Below are 7,055 nucleotides of genomic sequence, written 5' to 3'. Positions count from 1 at the left end.
GCTGGCCTCTTCAAAGCAGTGACAGACACTCTTCCGTAGAGCACAGGGAGCTTTCTCTTTGATACGGCATGTATGAATTAGGGCCTAATTCCAACACACAGAAATATGCAAGTAGAGAAGACTACAGAGCCTGCAAAAAGCCTCCTAGAAACAATATATCAATACAACAAAGTATCTGGCTACAAACCCCACACACAAAACTCCCAGTCTGATAGACCAAAAAATGAATCAAAGGTGAAATCCATCAAGGAGATTGTCCTACTTAAAGTAGTATTCAAGGCCATAGCGACAGCCCAGGACCCCCGCCCCCGACGCAGGAGCCCCCAAGTGGGGCTACGGCACCATGGCCTCTTCGAAGCGCCCTGCTCGCTGGCCCTCCAGGAACCGCACCCAGTCTGTTCCCTGGGGGAAGCACTGTGGGGTCTCACTAGTTTGCCTGATGGACATCTATGAGGACAAAAAGTAATCATCGTCTTTGCCCTTCCCTAAGGATATCCAATCTACTAACATCCTGCCCATATTGCAGGCTTTTTAAGTTATGAATTTATTATAGTATTATAGTAACTTGTGGATATACTTATTTTTACTTTTTAACTTTCAATCCAAATGTCTGGCCTCCAAGAGTGGGGTTTACGCTTGTATATTCTAGTAATTCCAGCATAGGACAAAAAAGTGCCCAAGAAGAGATTGCCCTTTTGAAATCTAAAAATCATTCTGCTTCTAAGTACTCACATGCTTTTTTAGCATAGCTAAAATAACTTTATATGTGACTGCAAGTGTAATTCCCATTAAAGCCATAGGCATGTGGCCTATTATAGCTAAGACATAAAAAAGAGATTATTTGGGAAAACTTTATAGTAGAAGATCAAAGTGTATCTAATCCTTTTGTTCCCAGCTCAGAACTTTTGCAAAATCAATACTTCTGTAGACAGAAACCCTGTTCTCAAAATGTTCTACATTAGTCATTCTCAAAGTATTTCAGACAGTCATCTCTATAGCCTGTGAACTTGTTATACATGAATTATTGGTCCACACTTAGATCAATAGACTTAGAAAATGTAAGACTAGATCCTAGAAATCTTTGATTCATAAAGTTCTTAAAAAGCACAGGAAAGCTTGGAAATCCTTACTTTGCATAATAGAGGTGAGAGTGAGGGTTGAGGGAGAGTATGCAAGGAAGTCTCTTTGTATATGAATCAGTAGCCACTCCCATTTTAGGGAAATAGCCTATTTAATAGGGTAGGAGGGGCTGGGGTAGCACTCACTGGTTCTATAATGAAGAGAATTTAGCTACTGAAACAGCTGTCTGTTATTAAGCTAGGCCTCAAGGGAGAGGGAAAGGATTCACAACCAGGCATCCATAGTCATCTCTCATAAATGTTTCCTACTTTGTTCTAATTTATTATTTTTTCACATGTGTGGAAAATGATGTGCAGGTAGATGTAAAACTTTCTAGGGCACCCAGATCAGAGACAGTAAAGTACTAACTCAAATCTATGTAGTGCCACTGTAGGTCAGTGGTTCTCATACTTGGTCAGTAAGTACTGTGCCCCATTTTAAAGTTAGCCCTAGACCATGGCAAGGTCTCTGTCTTCCCTATTAACCCTTCAAGAGATGTTGATACACTCTTGAGTTTGTGACTGACAATAGTTCTCAGTCTTCACTGGGAATACAAAGAAGCACAGGGCTAGGTTATACCCCCAATAATGATATTAGAGACTATATCTGGGGTCTTGACATTCACATTTCTCAAAACTCCCAGTGATAGATTAGATTATTGCTCTCTACTTTATTATTATTTTTTATTTTCTTTTCATAAAATTGCTCACAATAACGTATTACATTCAATATTTTAACACCAGTACAACCACCATTACACCTTCCCACCACCATTATTTTGAATTTTCCCCACCACCATTCAAAACTGCTATAAAGGCAGATTCTAGGTAATTTATTTTGTATTACTTGTTATGAATAGCATAAGATGTTGTGCACCTAGAATTCTAAAATTTTAGATAATTAATGTCTGGAGTCTTGCATGTGGCCTACCCGGATTTGATTCCTCCTCCCCTCTCGGAATGCCTGGCAAGCTACCGAGAGTATCCCGCCCACACGGCAGAGCCTGGCAAGCTACCTGTGGCATATTCGATATGCCAACAATAGTAACAAAAAGTCTCATGATGGAGACATTACTGGTGCCGCTTGAGCAAATTGATGAGCAACAGGATGACAGTGATACAGTGATACAGAATGTCTGGAGAAATCTCTGCAGCGAGCTGCTTGGTTCCAAGATTCTTTTGTGTATCTCTGGATCATGGCCGTTAATGAGCTTAAATAGCAGCTATAGGAACTTTGTGGGCATGACATGCAGGGTCCCATAGGGATGGGGAGATGAGAAGGACCGGCCGTTCCCTATCTTTTGAAGCCTGGAGTTTGCCAACACTGATCCTGTGTACCTGTGCTTTTCATTGGTTCTGGTTTTCAGTGGCCACCTGGATTCCTAGGGGGCAGGTGGGGGGACAATGCCTTCTCCCATCTGAAGCACCTCAGTTAAATTGGCCTGGCACAAGGACCGGAGGCATCTCTGCAGCAAGCTGCTTGGTTCCAAGATGCTTTGTTTTTCGATCTGTACTTTAGAGTTCATGGTCCTAACCAACAGGAGAAAGTTACCTGCTAGTAAATTGCAAACAACCTTGAACCATATCTGGCAGGTTATCAGACTTGATTAATGTTTGCAAATTGGCAGTATTCTGACGATGCTATACTTTCCAAGATTCTCTTTACTTAGCAAAGTTTTAAAATTCTCAGTATTTTATTCTTCCTGTTCATTTGGAAAAAATTCTTTTTCTTTTTGGGTCACACCCGGTGATACACAGGGGTTATTCCTGGCTCTTCACTCAGGAATTACCCCAGCAGTGCTAAGGGGACCATATGGGATGCTGGGAATTGAACCTGGGTCGGCCGCATGCAAGGAAAATGCCCTACCCGCTGTGCTATCACTCCAGCCCCAATTTGAAAAATTTTTAATTGAATCACATGAGATACACAGTTATAAAGCTGTTCGTGATCAGGTATCAGCCATACAATGTTCCAACAACTCCCTATCCCTCAACCAGTGTACATTTACCACCACCAATAAAATTCTCTGTCTTACTCTAAATACTGCTCACAGCCTCTTCTTTTAAGTCCTCTGGCTATATCTGGAGTGCTTTGGACTCAGAGCTTTCTCATTACTCCCTGGACATTGAGGATTCATTATTGCTACCAGGCAGAGTCTACCTTATTCAGCTGTTTCTTTCAACAATTTATTAAAATCTCTTTCTTTCTTTCTTTCTTTCTTTCTTTCTTTCTTTCTTTCTTTCTTTCTTTCTTTCTTTCTTTCTTTCTTTCTTTCTTTCTTTCTTTCTTTCTTTCTTTCTTTCTTTCTTTCTTTCTTTCTTTCTTCTTCCTTCCTTCCTCCCTCCCTCCCTCCCACCCTCCCTTCCTTCCTTCCTTCCTTCCTTCCTTCCTTCCTTCCTTCCTTCCTTCCTTCCTTCCTTCCTTCCTTCCTTCCTTCCTTCCTTCCTTCCTTCCTTCCTTCCTTTGCTCTTCCTCCTCCTTCTTCTTCTTCTTCTTCCTCTTCCTCCTCCTCTTCTTCTTCTACTTCTTCTTCTTCTTTTTCTTCTTCTTCTTCTTCTTCTTCTTCTTCTTCTTCTTCTTTTTCTTCTTCTTCCTCTTCTTCTTCTTCTTCTTCTTCTTCTTCTTCTTCTTCTTCTTCTTCTTCTTCTTCTTCTTCTTCTTCTTCTTCTTCTTCTTCTTCTTCTTCTTCCTCTTCTTCTTCCCCTTCTTCTTCTTCTTCTCTAGCTTTTCGAGTGATCTTTTTTGAAAAAAGGTATTTAAATTTTTTTCATTTAAAAACCATAGCTTGGAAAAAGGGGTTATAATGTCATTCAAATTTTATGGTATCAGTGTGCAAAATTATTTTGTTTATTTTTGGTTTGGGGGCCATACTTGTCTGTGTTTAGGACTTACTCCTGGCTCTCCACTGAAGTATTATTCCAGGTGGGACTTGGGGGACTAACCATATGGGGGGCTGGGAATTGAATCCAGGTTGGCCACATGCAAGGCAAGTGCCCTACCTACTGGACCCTCTCTCAACCTCAGACATGCAAAATCATTGCATCCCACCACCAGATTGCCACGACTCTCCATCAATCACTATATCAGTTTTGCTTCAATATTTTACCCCATAGTTTGAGACAAATCCTGCTTCGTTCAGTACAATGTCATATAGTAAAAAAATCCCAGAGACAACCACTGAGCTGACCTGAAAAAGGAGTTAATTATATGTCTGCTGAAGTAATGTCTCCTAAGGTGTTAATGACTGATTCTGTCAGGTGTGTAACTTTTCCAGTGATTTTTTTTTTTTTTTGCATTTAACCAAAGCTGCCCAGGGCGACCAGGCAGAGTGTCTTACTTGCACAGACCACTCTGACCTTTCAGAAAGGGCAAACTCCCCACAGCGCTCTTTAATCTCACTTACTTGTAACTGCACCCAGCTTCATGCCACAGCAGACCCTATTGTTCTCCTTTTCCCACCATCAAAGGGGACTCAAGGACAGAGCAGGTGTCTTACTTTTCCTGGCAGCTCCAGAGGCTCCACCTGCAGCCCCGTGAATCTGCCTCTCGCCTGTATAAATGTTTTTCGTTTTCTTCTTGCCAATTTCTGAGAGGGCTTGCCCTGGATTTGGAAATGATGGGGATTAAAGACTGAGTTTCCAAATCAAACACCTGAATTGGCACTTGATTCTTAATTACCCATTGGTTCTCAAAATAGCCCAGGAACTCCACCAAACAGAAACGGGAAATGAGCTTACACAGGCTACCGGATGGATGCTATTTGAAGGCGTGCTTTCAAAATTTCACTCTGGTTTTAAAGATCTTTTACTTGGAAGGAGGCAAGTACTTGGCACTATTATATTTTAATGAGGAAATAATGGTAGAGTGTTGGTGTTTTGCAAGAGCATTTATTTTACTGGAGTGTTCACACTCATCTCAAACTGACATATTTTCTAAACTTGACGGGTGTCATTTAAAGATCAATGCTTCATTTCAAACATTTTGCATAATGGATTACTTCTCTGATTTGCGAACTGTCCATATTTTTATTGTGCATAAAAATCACCTGAGAACATAATAAATAAACACTGGTATGCCAGGCCTCACAACATGGTCTTTGGTAAGAATTAGTCACCTGCATTAAAACACTATCATTATCACTATCATCCCTTTGATCCTCAATTTGCTTGAGCAGCCCCAGTAACTTCACCATTCATCCTAGCCCTGAGATTTTAGCAGCCTCTCTTTACTTGTCCTTCTGTATGGCGCCCCATTAGAGGCTCTTTCAGGGTCAGGAGAATGAGAGCCATCATTGTATTTGGCATATAAATATGCCACGGGGAGCTTGCCAGGCTCTCCCATGTGGGCAGGAAAACTTCGGTAGCTTGCCAGGTTCTCCGAGAGGGAGAACTGGGCTATAAAATATCCATAAATGTCCATGGGCTATAAAGTATAAAATGGACATTAAAACAAACAAACAAAAACTATGCTGGTAAGCTTGTGACAGTCAAGGCAAAACTCCTATAACAGAAATAAACAAATTTGAAATTAATCTAATAATAAAGATAATGGGAATTTTAGTTTGCCTTAGTCTCATTTATTGCAAGAAAAAAACCCACCTCTTTTATTTTATTTATTTATTTATTTATTTATTTATTTTTCATTTTGGGTACATTATGCAGCTTTCAAGCAGTCCTGGATTTCTGTTTTTGGGTTATTCCTGATGACGCTCAGTAGATCAAGTGCTCTGGAGTACCAGGGCTCTAACCTGAATCTCTTGCAACATATCCTTTGAGCAATCTCTATGGTGTCCTAGTCACTTTTTTTAACTTGTCATCTACAGTCTTACTTTTTATGTCAATGTAAATAACATTTTCATAATATTGGGGAAGCTGTAAAATGGGCATGCATTTGTATTTTAGATTAGAAATTAAAGAAAAGCATTCAAGATTTCTGATTTATAATAAGGAGAATGAACATGAACTAAAATGTTCAAGGATAAGGCCAACAGAAATAAAAGTATTATTTTATTTCACAAAAAGATTAATGAAAATTATAAGTGCTAGACATTGCATTTTGTCTCTTGAACATCAAACAATAGATGCTATGCACCCAAGTTAAGATCCTTTTGTTACAAACAAAAGAATTCATTTCTGCTAACTCAAGATAAATGAAATGTAATAAGAGAAGTTATAGTATGAAGGAAAATACCAAAGAAGTAGAAGCAAAACAGAATCAGCTGGAACAAAATCGGACATTCCAGTGAACAAAAGCTTAATATGCAATCGGTTTTTTGGAGGAAGATTATCTTGAGAGAGATGGAAAGACTCCAGTTATTCATTTTTTTCAGACTTTCACTAATCATTTTAAAGGACAAAGTCCCAAGACAGAAAATCTAGTTTGTGCAGCTTAAGTAATATGCTTACAAGCTCGGCAGGGAAGGCCAGGCACCTTGATTTATAGTTTCTTCAGGACTGAATGTAATGAGGAGTAATAATCTCCCAGAAGACTGTTACTAAAAGGAGGTGGAAAGGATGCTGGCCAGCCAAAAAAATAATCCTTCTGCAGACTCTTATTAAACAATTTTAGCTAGATATATAAGATGTGATGTTTAAGAGCGTGATACTTTGGCCCAGTCTTTCTCATTTATTCCTACACAAGACTGGAGATGTAAATTCTGTTATTTTAAGTTTAGATGGATAGTCTACAAATTAATGCACATAGTCATTCAATCAACTAAGGTTACAGAGTTGACAAATGTCAATTCAAAGGTGTAAACTGAAAGCTGTCAGACTGTCACCACACACTCTCCCTCTTACTGACACCTAAGAAGTCTGAGAACATTAATATGAAAGAGCACCTGTGAAAGATGATAGGTTTCAAGGGAGGAAAAATCACTTTCTCTGGAGAAATTGCAAAGACCTTGAGACAGGGTGGGATTTCTAGAAACACAGTGA

At 39.5% G+C, this 7,055-nt stretch overlaps 1 pseudogene; it reads right to left on the bottom strand.

Annotated features, from left to right (window-relative positions):
• Positions 1–333: 333 nt before the first annotated feature.
• Positions 334–7,055, bottom strand: part of LOC129403490 (uncharacterized) — a 145,029-nt pseudogene continuing 138,307 nt past the window's right edge.

Source organism: Sorex araneus, chromosome 3 (genome assembly GCF_027595985.1).
Source record: "Sorex araneus isolate mSorAra2 chromosome 3, mSorAra2.pri, whole genome shotgun sequence".
Classification (NCBI taxonomy): domain Eukaryota; kingdom Metazoa; phylum Chordata; class Mammalia; order Eulipotyphla; family Soricidae; genus Sorex; species Sorex araneus.
This window is presented reverse-complemented; position numbering and strand designations above follow the sequence as displayed.